The 19264-nt window shown below is 34.7% G+C and overlaps 1 protein-coding gene and 1 pseudogene across 1 annotated transcript in view; both read left to right on the top strand.

Moving 5' to 3' along the window:
• ANKRD6 (ankyrin repeat domain 6) overlaps window positions 1-19264 on the top strand; it is a 198144-nt gene that overhangs the window by 1386 nt on the left and 177494 nt on the right. The window lies entirely within an intron of this gene.
• On the top strand, window positions 16437-17898 carry LOC111720656 (annotated as a pseudogene).

Genomic DNA, 19264 nt, shown 5'->3' with positions numbered 1-19264 from the left:
TAAAATTTAAATGTATTTCTCATAAGACAAGTTCAGTTCTAACAATAGTTAACAGTATAATTGCAGTTAAGTCAATATGCTATCATTTTTATATTGGATATTGATTTGTAGCTTATTTGTCTAGTAGTGTAATTGTTTCTTAAAAAAAAAAAACACTGGTCTCAGGCACTTAATATGTCCTAGCTGTGTGACCCTGGGCAAGTCATTTAACCCCAATTGCTTCAGCCAAAAAAAGAGAGAAAGAGAGCGAGAGGGAGGGAGAGAGAGAAACACAACTACTAAATTCATAACATTATTTCTGTTTTCTTCAGTGTGCCACACTTCTTTTGGATTAAAATTCCAAAATTTGTATTAAAAATAAGTTTTAACTCACTTTTTCTATTCAAAAAGAATATCATAAGATATTTAATAAGAATGCCTTAAGTTTTTTTTTTTTTTTTAATTTTATAAATATCTAATGCAGGCTTTATAAAGTGGGCCACTAAGCACAACACATTGCTTTTTGTGCAGTGGAAAGAGAGATGAACTTGGGAGTCAGAGGCTCTGAATTCAAATTTGGATCTTAACACTTACTATGTGACCTGTGACCAAGTTCTATATAATCTGCTTGAAGCTTAGTTACTCCCCTCTGCAGAATACACTCAGTAATTGTACTCATTGATCTCTAAGGTCAAGTTCTAACAGCCTATGAAATATTGAATGTAGCAAAAGCTAGATGTAGTTAATTCTGTCCTCCAAAGAAGTCCTGGTCCAGTGGTGATGGACTCAGTAAGAACCTTTAGTTAACCTGTGAGAGTGGGTTGAATAAAAGAAGCACATAACAGACATATTCACAGCATTGCCTCTTGAAGTATTAGCCTTTTCTAGAGATGATTTGTCTAGAAGGCAAAGAATATTTTCAGGTTGACACATGTCTCTGTTAAGAGCTCAGGGTTTTTAGCAGCCCCGGTGATCCAGCAAAAAGAAGGGTGTGTGGTATAGTGGAAAGAGTACTGACAGAAATCAAGTGATCTGGGTTTGAAATTGTATGACTTTAGACAATAAGCAAGTCAAATAAACTACCTAGATCTATGGGCTCTTTGTAAAGTGAGAAGACTGTACTAGATGGCTTCTCAGTCCCCTTTTAGTCAAGATCTGTGGTCCTGTAAACACAGTGATGTGGTTTGCCAGGAATCTTTTTCTTTTGAGAGAAAGAATCCTGTTCACCAGGGATGTGCCTCAAGAATTTGGCATCTGCTCTTTTCGGTATTTTTTTATCAGTGTTCTGCATATAAGTGTAGGTGGTATGCTATCAGATCTATAAATGAGTTAAATCTGGGAAGGATAGCTAACATTCAATAACAGAACTGAGATTTTAACAGACTCAAAGCACAAGCAAAATCTATAATGTTAAACTTAACAGTGTTAGATCTTAAAGATTTTACACTTGGTTCAAAAAATCAATTACACAAAGTCAACAATTCATGTGAAAAAGACCTGGATGTTTTACTGTACTGAAAATTCACTATCTGTCTAAAGTATGACATGCTAGCCTCTTCATCCCCTTAGAAATGATCATATTAAATTGCTTTAGTAGAGGAAATAATCCCAGAAGGATGGAAGAGTTGGTTTTGTTGTATTTGTTTTAATCAGCCACATTTGGGATATTGTTTGGTTTTAAGGGTCAAATATTAGGAAGATCACTTATTTATGAGATCCTTTATAAGATCACTTAAAATGATCAAAGGATTTAGACCTGAAGGGATTTCCTTCTTAAGTTTAGAGTCATAAAGACCATCTGGTCACAGAATCTCAGAGTTGGAAGGGATTTGTGAGATTATCTTGTCTAACTCTTACTTGAATAAGAATCCCCATTAAAAATTATCCAACAAGTAATTCAGCCTTAATTTGCAGACCTCTAAGAGAAAGAGATCCTACTTTTCAAGGCAGCTCTTTACACTTTCAATAGCTTTGAATGATAGGAATTTTTCCTACCATCTAACCTAAATTTATAAATTAATTGATATCTCTCTCTTCTATTTTGTCTCCTGGTACCAAACTGAACATGTGTCATCTTTATTTCACATTACAGCTCATTAGATACTTTAAGATATCAATCATGTCCTCCCCTTTCATTCTTCAGGTGTAGTAAGTCAAACCCTGTACCTTTGGCAACCTGCTGGAGACCAAACTCTGGCAAAGTTAGAATTTGAATCCAGATACCTAAGAAGTCTCTAAATCTAGTTGTTTTTGTTTATACCATGCCAATTCTTTGAGTGCATCCAGAAAACAGACATTCCAGTAGGAACTGGATACCCTGCCATTTCTGACCTCAGTGGAAAGAGCTATAGAGGTTTAACATTGAGAAGAGAAGATTTAAGGTTGATATGACAGTTGTCTTTAAATATTTGAAGGGATTTCACATGAAAAAGGAATTAAATTTGTTTTACTATGGATGGAAATTTGAAAGAAGTAAATATTTACTTAATGAAAGGAAAAACTTCTCAGTAATTTTAATAATTTTCCAAAAGTAGGATTGATTAGCTGTCCATGGAGGTATCCCCATCATTAGAAGTTTTCAAGACTATAGTAGACAACTACTTTGGCAGTTTCTTGTAGAAGAGGGATTAATGTTGGATATCTCTTGAGATGCCTTCCAACCCTGAGCTTCTGTGATTCTTTTAAGTCAAGTGAAGGTTAATTAGACAGGGTGCTGAAGCCTTCTAAAATAACTGTACATATATATTATACTTAATTTGGCATTGTTTTAATGCAATGTATTATGTATTTTTTTCTGACAAGAAAAATTATCAAAATGATATGTAGTATTCTAAACTATTAATTATATATAAACATATAATACATAACATAACACATATCATGTAATATGGTTATAATGATATGATTAAAATGACTAATATAGAAATGTTTTATGTCATTGCACATGTATAACCTATAACATTGTTTATTGTCTTAGGGAAGGGAGAAGGAAAAGAGAAAGGGAGGGATAGAATTTGGAAATGAGAACTTTAAAACAATGTTTAAAATTATTTGTAAATATAATTGGGGAAAATAAAATACTTAAAATATTTAAATGAAAAATATAGAATTGAACTATTTTATCATAAAAATAATAAGTATATTATTATTTATAGTTATAACAGTAATCATCAGATTATAAATTCATTGTGGTCAAGAGCATATTATTCCCCCCATAAATTTTAATATAATTCTTTGTAATTGGATATTTAGTAAATATTTGATATGTTTAGTAAATATTTAGTAAATAAATAGTAAAGTAGTAAAAATTTAGTAAATTGTAAATTAGTAAAAAATTTTAGTAAATAAAGGTTTGGGTGTGGAGAGAAGATGATATAGTGAGAAAAGTTCTGAACTTAAGGTCAGGAGAAATCTGGGTTCAAATTTGGGCTCTAATATTACTGGTATAATGCTGAGCAAGTTGCTTAACTTTTTTAATCCTTAGTTTTCTAAATACTATTATTTGCTCCTCTTATCTGGAAGATTGCTGTGAGGAAAATATTTTGTAATCTTGAAAGCATTGTGCAAATGGAAATTTTATTATGCCCCAAGAATTACTTAAAACAGAGATATGGGGAACCTTTTTTTTCTGCCAAGGACCATTTGTATTTCAATAACATTATTGATTGACAGGCTATACAAAATTATCAACTAATAGAACTCAAACATTGGGAGGTTTTTGTGCCCATCTTTCAGGTCATCATTGCCTGCTATTGCCTTGACAAATGGCCTTATATGACCCAGTGGCCAGGTGTGTCCCACCCTTGACTTTATTTTATTTATTTATTTGTTTGTTTGTTTGTTTTGCTGAGTTAATTGGGGTTAAGTGACTTGCCCAGGGTCACATAGCTAGGAAGTGTTAAGTGTTTGAACTCGGGTCTTCTTGACTTCAGGACTGGTGCTTTATCCACCTCACCATCTAGCTGCCCCCCACCTTGACTTTAAAAATATTTCATTTCTGACCTATTAGCTAAACTTATAGATATGAGATAGTACCTTAGAATTATTTAAATTTGCCTTTCTCCAGTCAATAGTGAGTTAGAAAATTTTTTAATATTGCTATAAGTAGCTTGATTACTTCATCTGAAAATTATTCATATCTTTGACTATTTATCATTGGGGAATGGCTCTTTTTTTTTTTTTTTTTTTTTTTTTTAACAAATTTGACTCAGTTCTCTATATGCTTGAGAAATGAGGCCTTTATCAGAGAAATTTGCTTCAAAATTCTTTTCACCATTACTACTGTTAATTGTATTCCCCCTATTTATTTCATTTTCTCTCTCCTTTGACCCTGTTCTTCCTTAAAAAATGTTTTGCTTCTGACCCCTCCCCCAATATGTCCTCCCTTCTTTCACCATCCCTGGTTTTTATATTTGCTTCTCCTACTTTCCTGCAGGGTAAGATAGATTTCTATACCCAAATAAGTGTGTATGTTATTCCCTCTTTGAGCCAATTCTGATGAGAGTAAAGTTCACTCACTCCTCCCTCTCTTCCCCTACTGCCCCTCCAGGCTAAAAGTTTTTTGTTGCCTCTTTTCTGGCAGATAATTTATTCTCTTCCATCTCTCCCTTTCCTTTCTCCTAGTACATTCCTTTCTCTCCCCCTCCCCTTAATTTTTATTTTTTTTAGATATTATCCCTTCATATTCAACTCACACTGCGTCCTCTGCCCTTCTAACTATCATAATAATGAAAAAGTTCTTATAAGTTACAAGTATCATTCCTCTAATTAGGAATGTAAACAGATTAACCTTATTAAGTCTCTTAAGATTTCCCTTTCCTGATTATGCCCTTATGCTTTTTCTGAGTCCTGTATTTGAAAGTCAGATTTTCTGTTCACCTCTTGGTCTTTTCATCATGAATGCTTGAAAGTCCTCTATTTCATTGAATATCTGTTATTTTTACTGAAGAATTATACTCAGTTTTGCTAGGTAGGGGATTCTTGGTTGTAATGCTAGCTTCTTTGTTCTCCAGAATATCACATTCCAAGCCTTCTGATCTAAGCCCTCCAGAATATCACATTCCAAACCCAAGTTTAGAGAGTTTTTTTTTAATGCAGAGAAGAGAACAGAAATTGAAAGAGAACTATAGAAAAGCATGACAGCATTAAAAGAAACATGTTGAATTTATTCATGCTTTAGTTGTACATAACAAATTCACATATAAATTTTCCCATTCCTTATTGTATGTGGAAATATTCTCTTCTTTTTTGAATGTTAAATTCAGAACATAATTCACACACATACCATGCCAACTGAAAATAAAATAGAATGTTTACACAGAATCAAGATTTTTTAGTTATCTGATTTTTTTTTTTCTTGGTCAAGTTTATCTCAAAATGCCACACACTTTGAAAAACAGGAATGTTTAGGTGTTCTTTTCCATCAAAGGTGAAAATTGTTCTTGATAAGAGGTAGTATTGATGAAATTGACAGCCACCATTCTCCCATCTCCAAATTAATACAAATACTATTGCTAGTAGATCATATAGACAAAAGCCCCACCCACCCACCCTTGTACACATTTCAGGGAAATCTTGGTAAGAAGATCCGGTCTTTCTCTAGTTATCACCTCTACTCTGTGGAATAAGTGGGACTTTGTTCCCTTGTTTCTAGTTTGACTATTTTCACAGTCATAAATAATACAGGAAACTCTAATGAGGAAGAGAGGGATTTAAAATGGAATAAAAAAAATATGTAATTTATTCTCAGTGGAGCTTTGAGCATTTCACCCCTTACCCAGGTAGATTTAATTGACACAGAGAACATAGACTACAATTCTGTGATATCTGAGTCCTTGACTAGAATGGAGTAGTTAATTTTTTATATGATAATGAAATGTTACAAAGTATCAGTCCAACAAGAGGATTTAGAAAAGGGTTGTGTCTGCCTTTTCAGACAGAGATAAGGTTTAAAAATATATATATATGGGATGTGTATTTATGTACTTCTGGCTTAGCAAGCCCAATTAGAAACTTGTTATTTTAATGATAGATAACTCCTGATATCCAACTTGGGATTTTTCACAACAAGTTTTTAAATACAAACTGATTTGTTTTTGACAGCTAATATGTTTCTGACTCTACCCACCTCACCTACCCTACTGCTTCAGTAAGTCAATTAAGCATTTATTAAGTACTTACTAGGTGCCAACCACCTAAATAATTGTTTACATATAATAAGATAATATACAGAGTAGATAGAAGGCAATCTGAGACAGGAAGGTGTTAGTATATTTGTGATGAGGGGACAAAAAAAAATCACTTTGTATTAGTCTAAGGCAGAAGTAATAAAAAAGATCAATATTCCATAAAACACATCATAGACTGTATTCTGAAGCTAAATAGAAATGATTTGGGAATTATTACACTGCTGCTTCCCTCTATTAGTATGAATGATGAAGCTGATTGTGTATCGGAGAAGGGAATGAATGTGATGCCTTTATTTCTTTTTTTTTTCTTCTCTCTCTCTCTCTTAAGCCTTTTATTTTCAAAACATATGCATGGATAATTTTTCAACATTGACCCTTACAAAACCTTGTGTTCCAAATTTCCCCCTCCTTCCCTTCCCCACTCTCCTAGATGGCAAATAATCCAATATATGTTAAACATGTTAAAATATGTTAAATCCAATATATGTATACATATTTATACAATAATCCTGTTGGACAAGAAAAGTCAGATCAAAAAGGGAAAAAAAGGAGAAAGAAGACAAAAGCAAGCAAACAACAACAAAAAGAGTGAAAATGCTATGTTGTGATCCACACTCAGTTCCCACTGTCCTCTCTCTGGTGTATATGGATTTCTTCATCACTGAACAATTGGAGCTGTCCTCAATCATCTCATTGTTGGAAAGAGCCATCAGAATTGATCAACGTATAGTCTTCTAGTTGCCGTGTATAATGATCTCTTGGTTCTGCTCACTTCACCCAGCATCACTTCATGTAAGTCTCTCCAGGCCTCTCTAAAATCATCTGTTGTTCATTTCTTATAGAACAATAATATTCCATAACATTCATATACCACAACTTATTCAGTCATTTCCTAACTGATGGGCATCCACTCAGTTTCTGGTTTCTTGCCACTACAAAAAGGGCTGCCACAAACATTTTTTGCATATGTGGTTCCCTTTCCCTTCTTTAAGATCTCTTTGGGATATAAGCCCAGTAGTAACACTGTTGGATCAAAGGGTATGCACAGTTTGATAACTTTTTGAGCATGGTTCCAAATTGCTCTCCAGAATGGTTGGATCTGTTCACAACTCCATTAACAATGTTTCAGTGTCCCAGTTTTCCCACATTTGTCATTATCTTTTCCTGTCATCTTAGCCAATCTGACAAGTGTGTAGTGGTATCTCAGAATTGTCTTAATTTGCATTTCTCTGATCAATAGTGATTTAGAGCACCTTTTCATATGACTAGAAATGATTTTAATTTCTTCATCTGAAAATTGTCTGTTCGTGTCCTTTGACCATTTATCAACTGGAGAATGATGTCTTTATTTTTTACTGGGTCTTATAGCATCACAAATTTGAGCTGCAAGAGGAATTTAGAAACTATGTTGTCAAATCCTCTCATTATATAAAGAAACTGAATATAGAAAAATTAATTCAGTTTGTCATGGGTCACACAATTAGGAAATGCCTAAGGCAGGATTTGAATTTAGGTTTCTTTGATTCTAAGTCAAGCGTCCTTTCCACTCCTTCATGCTGCCTTACTTCCAGAGGGCCATGGAATTGGGTATTTTTTGCTCTCAGTGTTGGAGTTGCCCTCTTTTGTGATATGATCCTAAGGCTTGTTGTTGGGAAAGATATATCCCTAGACTGGTGGTCTGTGAGAATTTTTACCTTAATAGAGTTTAAAAGGGAGAACGAGTTAGATGCTAGTTTTGTTGGCCCAGGAGTTTTGGAGCCATTTTGCTTTGGAAAAATCCATAGTACCACCTTGTTCCATGACCACAGCAAGTCACTAAGTCTCTCCAGGCCTCATCTTCCTTACCTTTAAAATGATGGATTTGAACTACATATCAGTGATCTTACTGATCTTTTGACCTTAAGTGCCTTGTACATCAAAAATGCTTAGATGCTTTAATTTAATCAGATTGAATATGAAGTTCATTTTAATTCCAAAATTTTGTGATTCAAGGGCAAATTGCCAGGACCATCTTGGACTCACAAATATACAGCAAAGATGGTTGCCTTTGTTTTATGATTTCAATGTGCCAGGAAAGTTCATTGCCCCCAAATTGTGTCATCACTTGTCAATGTATCTGAAGTTAGCACCAATTTGTATTCACACCTTTGAATCTCAGAAGCATTTTTATTTTTTAGAATTCATTATTCAAGTGCATTTAGATTTTCCTAAAAGGAATGACACCTTAATACTTTAATTCTAATATTTCTAGAGAAATTATAATAGCTAAAAACAGTCAGTAGTGTAAAGGTAAGAGGAAGTGACTGACTGAGTAAAAGAATAAAACAATTATTAAGTAAATAGTATCTGCAAGGCACTATACCAAGTGCAAAGGATATAAGTAGAAAAGTAGAATGGTTGATATTTTCAAGAAGCTCACATTTTAAAAGTAGAAATAATACATATGAAAGGTTTCAGCTGCAAATCAGATGGCAAAAGTATAGTCCTTATTGTGTAGTAATAATACTGATGTTAAAGCCTCTTTAATATTCTTTCCACTACTAAAAATAATATCAGTTTCTGATGTTGAACCATCTGACAGTGCCAAGGACTTTGGTGGCAAGACCAGATGTCCTTAGTCTTTAATGGCTATAGTTATAGTTCTTCTAGGAGCAGCTGCCAGGCTAAACCTCCCCCAGGATTTGTTTTGTAGCATGATGATGATTGAGGAAGCTTGGCTGGAACATTACTATTTTCAAGACTTTGAGGTTCAGGGTCCTGGGCTATCCCTAAGAGAGAAGAAGGGAGTCACAGGAAATAGGTTTTTTGAGACTAATGGATGATGCAACTAATACCACTTAAGTGGTTTAGGGTTTAATATGTTTAATAAATAAATTATTCATTAGCACTTCTTGAATTTGTTATCTCTCCTTTTTGGCTGTCATCTAAGGAGACCATAAACTCTTTGAAAACAGAAATCACCCCTCATATAGTATTTTGGATATATAGATGTTTAATAAATCATTTTGGCATTTAGGTGGAAGATGGGTCAAATTGGGAAAAGATTTGGGGCTGGAGACCAATTAGATGACCATGGCAATGATTTAGGTGAGAGGTGATGAAGGGGAATGTATTAGGCTGGTGACTTTTGTAAGTGGTGAGAAAAGAATATGTACAGGAGATGTTGTGGAATTAGAAATGACAGTGGGTTAGATATATCAAGAGATCTCAACAAGTTGAAACAATTGAATGAATCCACCAGAAAAAAATAGTAAGGATGAACAAAGAGTTCAGCATTTAGATTAAAATAGATAATGGTACAAGTTGTCAGGATGGGAGAGATAAGGCTAGATAGGCATTCACGTGAGAGAACAAAAGACTTGGACATTATGGTTGAATCTAAACTCAATATGAGTTAAAACAGTGATGTGAATGCCAAAAAAAAAGACTTAAAGGATCTATAAAATGTGGGGCCTGAATTGGGTGATCATTAAAAAACAGAGAAGACAAGATAAGTATTTTCACATATTTGAAGGACTGGTCACATGTAAGAGGAATTAAATGGAATCTAACCAGTTCCAGAGGGCAAAACCACAGCCAATAAATAGGAGTTATAGAAAGATAAATTTCAACAACAAGGATTGGTTGAAATGTCTGCCAAACACTGAAAGAGATGCAGACATTAAGCAAGACAAAGTCTCTGTCCAAATGGAACTCACAATTGACTCGGCATGAGGCAGAAGTGCTTAAGAGGGTTGTCTAAAAACTGAATAAATTATCTTATGTGGGAAGGAGCTTCCTATCCTTTGAAGCAGTTTTTGGTTAAACACTTGTAGAAGACTGTTAAAATCTTCATAAATCAGGTAAGGATTGGTTTAGAGAATGCTTTTTTAGTGTTCTTCCAACTCTGATTCAGAGAGATTAAGATTGACTTGGAAAGATATTTAGGACTTCTAATGGCAGAGATGGGCGTTCTAAGTGGAGAAAATGACACAAGTACATTCTCAGATGTAGAAAGACTAGGTGTATTTAGAGAATAGACAGAGCATAAGGTTTGTGTTTGAGAATGGTAGGAAATTAGACTGGAAAGGATATAGAAATCTGACACTACATATTTATATTTTGAGAAATTCCTTCTTTCATTTCATAAGATACTAGTGCTTTCCTCTTTTGATTTTCCTCCTGTTTATCCTGTATATATCTTGTTTCCACATAATTATTTGCTTGTTATGTTTCCCATTAGACTGTGAGCTCCTTGAAAGCAGGGAACTTTTTCTTTTCCTTTGCATCTCTAGTGCTTAGCATGGTGCTTGGTACATAGTAGATGCTTAAAAAATGCTTGTTGATTCTCAAGGCAAAAATATGGAAATTGAAGAAATGCTATCAATTGGGGAATAGTTCAATAAACTATGGTATATGTTTGTAATGGAATATTATTGATCTATGGGAAATGAAGAGCTTGATGCTCTCAGAAAAGAAACAAAGCAGGAAAATTCTTCATGAATTCAAGCAAAATGAAATGTACTGTATACAAAGTAATAATAATGTTCTGGGATGACCAGCTATAAATGACTTTGCTATTACTAGTAATACAGTCATCCACAATTACTCTGAAGGACTTATGATGAAAAATCCTATCTGTCCCCAGAGAAAGAACTGATTGTACCTAAATAAAGATTGAAGCATCCTCTCTTTCTCTATCTCTCTCTCTTTCTTTTTAACTCAATTTTTCTTGAGGGTTTTTATTTTCATTAGGGTGGGAGATGTTTTCTTTTACAACTTGACTTTTATGGAAATGTTTTGCATGTTTCACATGTAGTTCCTTAATTTATGGGTGGAGATAAAAGTAGAGAATATAAAACTCAAAAAATTTAAAAAGAAATGTAAATGTTTTTGTTTTTAATATAACTGGAGGAAATATTAAATAAAAAGTCTTAAAAAACAAAACAAAACAAAACAAAAGCAAATGATTGTTAAATGACTGAAAGAAATGGTTTACAACTGAGTGAAAAGTCTTAGAGTAAAAAACTACTCATTGCAGCTTATTACATAGGCCTATACATAACTGGGCCTCTTTATGGCATGTGCATCCTCTCATGCGGTATTTTTTTTTAATTTAATAGCCTTTTATTTACAGGTTATATGTATGGGTAACTTTCTCTCATGTGGTATTAAAAAAAAGTGAGCTAAAGAAATAGAAGGAGGGATGGCATTTTTAGGGAGTTATTGCATATTGTCTTAATATTTCATACCTGGAGCACACTACTGGTATGATTTCTAATTTCATTTCTTCTAGAGAGTCATGAATGAAAACTATATTTTTATGGCATTTCCATTTCTTTTCTTTTTGCTGAGGCAATTGGGATTAAGTGACTTGCTCTGGGTCACATAGCTAGGAAGCGTTAAGTGTTTGAGGCTAGATTTGAACTTAGGTTCAAATCTGACTTCAGGGGTGGTGCTTTATCCATTGTACCACCTAGCTGCCCCTCCATTTCTTTTTTTTTTTTTTTATTAGTATTTTATTTTTCCAAATACATGCAAAGATAGTTTTCAACATCCACCTTTGCAAAACCTTGTATTCCAAATTTTTCTCCTTCTCTTCCCTTTTTCCCTTTCTCCAAGACAGCAAGCAATTGGTTAAACATGTGCAGTTCTTCTGAAGGTATTTCCATATTCATCATGCTGCACAACAAAAATCAGACCAAAATGGGAAAAAAACATGAGAAAGAAAAAACCAAGCAAACAACAACAAAAAGGTGAAAATACTATGCTTTGATTCACATTTGGTTTCCTATTATAGTTTTCTCTCTGAATGTGGATGGCTCTTTCAATCACAAGAGGTACCTTGAATCACCTCTTTGTTGAAAAGAGCCAAGTCCATCTATGGCAGTTGATCATCACATAATCTTGTTGCTCTGTACAATGTTCTCTTGACTCTGCTCACTTCTCTTAGCATCATCAGTTCATGGAAGTCTTTACAGGCTATTCTGAAATCAATCTGTTCATTATTTCTTAGAGAACAATAATATTCCATTGTATGCATATACCATAACTTATGCAGCCATTCCCCAATTGACAGTCATTCACTTAATTCCCAGCTCTTTGCTATTACAAAAAGAGCTGCTATAAATATTTTTGCACACATCGGTCCTTTTCCCTCTTTTTTGATCTCTTTGGGATGTAGATCCAGGAGAGGCTGAATCAAAGGGTACACACAGTTTGATAGACCTTTGGGTATAGTTCCTATTGTATTTTTTTTTTTTTTGAGGCAATTGAAGTTAAATGACTTGCCCAAGGTCACACAGCTAGGAAGTATTAAGTGTCTTGAGACTAGATTTGAACTCAGGTTATCCTGACTCCAGGACTAGTACTCTATCCACTGCACCACTTAGCTGCTTGGTCATAGTTCCAAATTACTTTCCAGAGTGTTTGGATCATTTCACAACTCCACCAACAGGCATTTACATTTCTTAAAAATACATGACCAATCTTTTAAATAAGAATTTTCTTCTCAGATAAAGAAATTTGTATTTTCATCTCCTGTAACAAGTTGGAGAACTAAGTACTTGATTTAGGTGTTGAGAAGGTTAGATTCTGGGATCAGACAATTAGAACTGCTGCCTTTTTAAAAAAAGAGATTATCTTTTAAAATTCAGCAAGAAGTATACTAGACTTGGAATCATATCTGGTACAATGGTAAGGACACTGGATTTGGTCTCCAAGGATTTGATTTCAAATCCTGGCCCTGTTACTTAATATTTGTAAGATCTTTGGCAAATGACATAACCTCTCTAGACTTTAGTTTCCTCAGTGACAAAATGAAGGGTTGGGACTAACTTAGCCTCCAAGGCTTCTTCTCTTATCTATAATTCTGTAACCTGTGTTCAAAGCATCATTTAGATGATGATTATTAGTTTGTGTGACAGTTCAGACAAATCATATTTGGTAGTAGGTCTAACCATGTCACCTTCCCTCCCTCATCCCCATTCAATAAATCCCAGGGACTGTTCATTGCCTTCAGAATCAAAAATAAAATGTTTAGCTTTGACAGCCTTTTCTATTCTTCTTATACCTTACTCTTTTCCTTCACAAAAGTCTGATATTGGATACAGTGTTATTTTCCCATAGTTTCTTACCTTTGCAAAGGGCTGAGATTATTTTCTTATATTTCTTCAGGTCCCAAGTTTGGACCTAACTAGTTTTTAATTGAGGTTATGGAGATCAGCAAATGCTTATCTGTCTCTCTTCAGCTGCCTTTACTTGTTTGAATGCATTTTAACTTCTGACTTAGATCTCCCTAAATTTTTAACTGTAAAAAAGTTTCACAGTTTGACAGCAATAAAATGCTTATCACCTGATTCGATAGTGACAAATTGAGCTTTAATATAGTTTTTGTAAAGATGAAATTCTTTAGCCTTTTTGAGAATCTATGCGGATTTGTTTCCTCTCCTTCCCTCCCCCTGAAAAAAAATTTCCCCCATTGGAAGAATCTACTTCATTGACTCTGGCTCTGAAGATTTATTCACTTTAGTGGGTAGAGAATATCAGTTGGTTGAGTATCAGCAGGCAAAATAAGACAGAATTCCAAGTCTTTATCTATTTTAAGACACATTACTGGACTATATGCAGTGACAATAAGGAAGTCAAGAATAGGGGCCTAGACTTTTCTGTCTAGAAATATTTTTGATGTTCTCATGGTTCAAAGAAAGCCTTTAAACATGCTTTTAAATCAGAGTTTGGGATGCTTTACAGCTTAGCCAATTGTAAGATCAGTGCTTCTCCTGATGTTGTCTGGGCAAGATTGACAGCATTAGTAATGAGGGATTATTGCTATCTTGAAGATGTATAGTACAGAAGAATTATAGAGAAATTAGTACATGTGCATGACACACTGGTATATTTTGCTGAATAAATTCTTACCATTTTAACTTAACTCCTATTTGTCTCAGTTCCTTACCTTTAAAATGGGTCACACTAGAGAAGGCAATGACAAACCACTCTAGACAATACCATGGACAAAAAAATCCATGACTGAATGATTGAACAGCAACAATAAGAACATTTTGTTGGATCTCTTCCATAAACCATGGTACCTGTACACACACAGATAGAATTTACTGTTGACATATTTTAAAAACTGTCAAATTCTCCCTGGAGCAATGATGTATATATATGATGACAACATCATGGTTTGAAGGAAAAGGAAAAACAAGAATCATTCTCTTCCTTTGGCCTCTCTATTAACATTCCTAGCTGTGCATCTGCCATTTTGGGAAAAGGTAAAGTCAACACTTATCTATATTGGTGATGGATTATCAGGATCTTATAGTTTAGAAAAACAAAGTCATAATTTGAAGGTACTTCAGAGAGCAGTGAGTACAATTCCTTCACTGTATCTACGGAAGCCCAGGGAGGTGAGAGGAATTGCCTAAAGACACAAATTAACATATGGCACAGGATTTTGATTTCAGGTTTTGTGTTCTTTCCTGTGCCATCCCTCTTTATATGTAATAAGCATCATATTTTTCTTCATTTGCAGAGAAACAGTGGGATGTAAATTTTTAACCTTTTGGTCATCCAAGAAACATTTACTAAATGCTCTCTATTTGCCAGGGATCATTACATTGGTGACACAAAGGCAAAAAAACAAACAAACAAAAACACACACACACACACACACACACACACACACACACACAGTCCTTGTGATGAGGTTTTGGATAATTAGATGGGGTTATCAGAAAAGACTGAAGTACTGATAAGATTGTAATAGTTCCTGATGAAGCAGGGAAGAGCACTAATGGGGATCAGCTTTGCCTTACAATCCCACCTCTGTGCAAGTCTTGGAAAACCCCACCTTACTGTATCTAGTCAGAAAGCCAAGTTACAATGTCAAACCCCCAAGGTTACATTTCCCCAATAAATCTGGCTGTGTCATCTTTGCTGGAACCTTCTTGGGGTTATACCCTTGTTATACCTAACTAACTCTTTTAGGGTCCCTAAACTCCTTTGTGAATCTAGTTTGCCAATTAATGGCCTCCTCTCACCTCATAGCCTATTCCCTTTCTCCTGGTTAATTGTGAGTTCCACTGGGAAGCTTGTCTTTTCCATTGTTGACTGTTAAAAACCACTTTCATTGCTAAATGCTCTCCTAAATCTATTTCATATTTTCCACTCTTTTTTTTGTCTATAACCTCTTCTCATAAAGGTACCTTTTGGCAATGAGAAAGCCATTGTGAATTCTTCACATTTATCTTGCACCTTATATTTTGAACTAGGGATTGCTGTCTGAACACCCCAGCATTTGGTGCTAGACTTCAACCTCCTTACTTGCTTATCATTAAATTGGGGCATGCAAATAATGAAGTACATAAATAGTTGTCTTTCAGACTCGGGCTTTTTGCAAAAGGTCAGAATTTAACATCAAAATTCTTGCCTTCTCAAGGGGGGTTGGGGAGGTAGGGAGGGAATTTGGAATTCAAAAAATTTTTTAAATGAATGTTAAAAATTGTTATGTGGAATTGAGAAAAAATAATCCCTATATTCATGCCCACCTGCATTTTTGATTTCCTTCACAAGCTAATTGTACAATATTTCAGAGTCTGATTCTTTTTGTACAGCAAAATAACAGTTTGGTCATGTATACTTATTGTGTATCTAATTTATATATTAATATATTTAACATCTACTGGTCATCCTGCCATCTAGGGGAGGAGGTGGGGGGTAAGAGGTGAAAAATTGGAACAAGAGGTTTGGCAATTGTTAATACTGTAAAGTTACCCATACATATAACCTGTAAATAAAAAGCTATTAAATAAAAAAAAAAGGGTTAGATTTTTAGAAGAGACTTGAAACAAGGGAAAACAAGAGGTAGAGGTGAGGAAGGAGAGCCTTCCAGGAATGGGGACAACCAGTGAAAAATGTAAGTGAAGACCTTTTATATAAGAAAAGGGAGCATGAGAGCCCTGTTTCTTAAGCAGAAAGAGATTAGAAATCTCTGGTCTTTACTAATGGATAAACTTTTATAAGAAATAAACACACAGACTGGTTTTTTTTTTGCTTTCAAATGTCTAACTCTCTTTCTAGTCCAGTATCTACCTCCAATCCCTAAGTCAGTATTTTGTAGCAACGCAGTCCAAAGCATGATTCATAATTTTTTTTTGGTATGGCTTTCAAAAATCTTTCTTATATTTGTAAAGAAATTTCTAATTCTTTCTTTTTTAAAATTTTAATTTTTATTATGAACTTACACATTCACAAAGATAAAATTTTCAATATATAAAGAACAGAAAGATATTCTGTATGAAACTGTGTACTTGTATTGTGTACCATTTGGGTTGTTTAAAGCAAAGTTTCTTAAACTGTGAGTCATGACCCTATAGGAAGTCACATATTGAATGGAGAAGGTTGTGGAAAATTTGTCAACTATAATAGGTTTCTGAATGCAATGACTAAAAATTAATTCAAAATCCAAACCAAAAGTGTTTCTGGCAGTGCTTGCCTGTATTGCATTGTATGACTTCACTGCAGCCTTGGCTCTGAACATTCACTCAGCATTGCACACTTTGCACTGCACATGCATGAACATTGCCAGAAATATCTCAACTCAGATTCCAGACAGTTGCATAAACATTTCTCTGGCAAAAAGGAGTTGTGAGTCCTTTCTCTTTTCTCAAGATGGTGAGCAAAAAGCTCCAAAAGGAGTCAAAGGAAAAAAAAAAAAGACTAAAAAGGAGGAAAAAGGAAAAGGAAAAGAAAAACAAAAAGGAAGAGGTGATTGCAAAAAAAAAAAAAAAAAATTCAAAAGCAATGCAGTCTGAACCCAGTCCTGAGGGATCAGTAAATATCCCAGGGCTGCAGTGTATTCCCTGTGAGTCATGTACAAGTGGAAATATGTTGTATCCTTCTACTATCTCAAAGTCAGTTGGTGGTAATAGAATAGAGGAACCCTTGTGATAAAGATTTGCAAAATACCTAGGCTTTACTCTACTGAGAATGTGCCCAAAAAGCTGCTAAGTCATGGCAAAAAGGCCTTCAGCCAGCATCACTCCAGACATGATTCTGATCATGTTCCCTGGTCATTACAGGGCCAAGCAAGTGGTTTTCCTGAAGCAGTTTTCTAGTGGTTTGCTACTGATGTCTGGATCTCTGACCATCAATTGTATTCCTTTGTGAGGGACCTATCAGAAATTTGTTATTGCCACCTCTACCAAAGCTAACCTTTTGAGTGTAAAAACTCCAAATCATCTTATTGATGCTTACTTAACCTTTGAATCACTTACTGAATCACTTATATTTAATCACTTAACCTTTCAGTGTTTTAGGTAATACTTCAAAACTCTTTAAATTCCTCAAAAGGTATCACTCTGCATCAGCAATAGTAAAGGGAGTTCTATATACCACAGTCACAGCTCCACTCCCAATCCCTATATCTATATTTAATTTAACATGATTGTAACAAAGTTACTCTAGTTGTGTCCCTTTCTGAATTATTTTCTGTTCTCTGTTGTGTATTTTAAAAATAATTTTTGCATTTATATCACTGCTTATTAACTCTCACATAGAAGCCTTCCCTTGTGACAAATAAATTCAGTACAACAAAAAGTATTTCCAATTTTCCAAATATTTTAATCCATTTCACATCAGCTGTCACCTTGAAAATATATATACACAAAGGCTAGTTCACGTCTCCCTACTTTTAACCACTTTAGCATACCTACATTATACCCTATTTTATATGTCCTCTGTTGATTTGGAAGGTCAAGTTTGAAGCTGGTCTGCTTTGTTTTTCAGCTATAGACTGTTCAACGTGATTGTTTTTATTTGAATTATCACCCACAGAGAAAAACATGGATGTAGTCTGAGGTTTGGAGACAGATTTCACCATCAGACAGGATTTCAGGAAAATCATCATGTGTAGAGAGGAAATACTTTGTTGGATCAGGCAGCAGTCCCGGGAGTGGTTGATGATGGAGCAGTGAGCTGAATGAGTAGTCAGAGATAGAGCTAGTTCTAATTGTAGCCGGAGGATTGGGGTCAAAATTGGAGTTATCTGGAGTTCCACTGAGACAATCTGCTCTTAAAGGAATGAAACAGAATCTGAAGAGGAAGCTGTGGCATAGTGGCTAAGAGCTGACTCCAAAGTTAAGAAGACCTAGGTTCAAATCTTTGTTCTAACAAAGACTGGCTGTATGACCCAGGACAAATTATTTAAACTCATCACTTCTGTGCTTAGTACAGCATAGATGTTTAGTTAATGTTTATTGGATTGGATTTTACTTTCCTCTGTTCTCTAAGTTGTAGTACAGGTGAAATGATAGATCATTTTTTTTAAAGAAAAAAAAATTGATTCTAGTTCAGTCTCCTGGGAACTTTCCCCCTGAACAGCAACCTGAATCACCATTGCATCCCCTAAACTGGTGTTTTGGACCATAGGTGGAACCAAGTTTAGTTTGGAAACTTTGGTATTATTGCCAAGTAGAACAGATTGTTTGATAGAACCTTGAATGAGTATTCCTAACCTGGACCATCCGACCTAACTAACCCAAACCGATCTTTAATAGAGTGAGTCAAATGTCTTGTACAATTCACTGCATGATTCTTTGGGGCTTGTTGGGGACTCGTTTGTTAAAATGCCAGAGAATTCTAAAATTTTCCAAAGTGGTTTTTAGGGAAGGCTTTTTAAGACTTAATTCTCTTGATGAGAAAATAATTTTACCTGTAAAAGTACCATCTTATGTTAGAGCTAAACAAATTTAATTGCTAATTTAATTGATAGCAGTTATCCCACTTCCATTCCATGTTAGTTAGGCACATCAGCTGTACCTCCTTCCCATCCAAACTTTGGACTTCTCCTCTGGAACCACCTTGAACTCTGATAGTCCAGTTTGGGCTTTTTCTTCTCAGTTCTAAGTCTACACTACACTTGTCATAATATGCCTCTGCCTGCTTATATCCCCCCTTTTCCCAGCTGCCATTTATGTTTTGTCTACCCCCCATTAGAAATATAAAATATAAACTTGATCCCAGACCTGCCCCATAATAAGGCAATGTTGACTTGTTTGCTTTCTTCTTATTTATATCATCTGTCTATATTTTGGAAGAAGTTGTCCAAAGTT

Source organism: Sarcophilus harrisii, chromosome 4, assembly GCF_902635505.1.
Source record: "Sarcophilus harrisii chromosome 4, mSarHar1.11, whole genome shotgun sequence".
Lineage (NCBI taxonomy): Eukaryota > Metazoa > Chordata > Mammalia > Dasyuromorphia > Dasyuridae > Sarcophilus > Sarcophilus harrisii.
The sequence above is the reverse complement of the archived record's forward strand: the minus strand, read 5'-3'. Positions and strand labels throughout refer to the sequence as shown.